Source organism: Penaeus monodon, chromosome 23 (assembly GCF_015228065.2).
Source record: "Penaeus monodon isolate SGIC_2016 chromosome 23, NSTDA_Pmon_1, whole genome shotgun sequence".
In the NCBI taxonomy this organism is placed as follows: domain Eukaryota; kingdom Metazoa; phylum Arthropoda; class Malacostraca; order Decapoda; family Penaeidae; genus Penaeus; species Penaeus monodon.
The window spans coordinates 37,593,528-37,594,558 of record NC_051408.1 but is presented as its reverse complement, the minus strand read 5'-3'; positions in this window follow the sequence as shown (position 1 = coordinate 37,594,558).

Genomic DNA, 1,031 nt, shown 5'->3' with positions numbered 1-1,031 from the left:
TTTCAATTTCTAACATGTTGATTATAAGGCTGGATCAGGGACTCTTGGTTGGCGCTGTTACCGACGAGACAATAACAATGGCAACATGAAAGGTAATTATCGTTGAATATCATTCGAAGAAATGTTATCCTTAATCTTATTCTTTGAAAAATATATATCAATTGCCTCCAACTAGCTCAATCAGTCTGCAGTGATCATAGTTTTTTTTTATCACAACAAAAGTACGAATATCGATCAAAGAAAACCCGTTGCGTATGGACCTTTGTATGGAGTAGTGATTTACATTTTGCATGTTAAAAATCAAGGGTACCCAAATAACAAAAAAACATATTTGTTCCCTACTTAGAAATCCCTTATATCAAACTTAGATATCTATCCATCAAAACCCAAACAGACTCTGAAGGAATCTCACATCACCACAACCTTCATTCTTATTGTCTCTTACAAACCAATTCATCTACAGAAGCTAAATCCTTTGTTGAGAGGCTCAATACGCATCTATACAAATTACATTTTCTATATCAACACCCCATCGCGTATTCAATAAACGACCTGGCCGCCGATGTTAGAAATTACCTGAATTCAGAGAACTTCGAACAGCAAAGGTGATTTGACACGATGGCAAGAAGGTTTGAGTGTTTCGCGCGCGGCCAGATGTCTCGCTAGGCCTAAAGTTCTGGTTTGTCTAGTAAAAGATATGATAATGGTTTAACTGTGCTTTAAAAAAAAGGAAAGGAGTCATGAAAAGTGAAAAGATGTTAATTGCTAATAGAACTTGTATTATTCGTTTTGTGTATTTTCCCATGTTCATATTTTTAGTCTGTTTTGCTTAGTTTAGTTCTACATGCGAAGATTATTGGAAAGAAAAAACGTAGGCCTATCGCGTGAAAATAACCCCAGGCTTTGATAAAAACAAATACGACCAGAAACCTTTAAAAATAACCTAAAAACCCGAGGAAACCAGTGAAAATAAAACAAGGAATCCCCAATCATCCGGAACACAAACATTGAAAACGACGCCAACAGGCTAC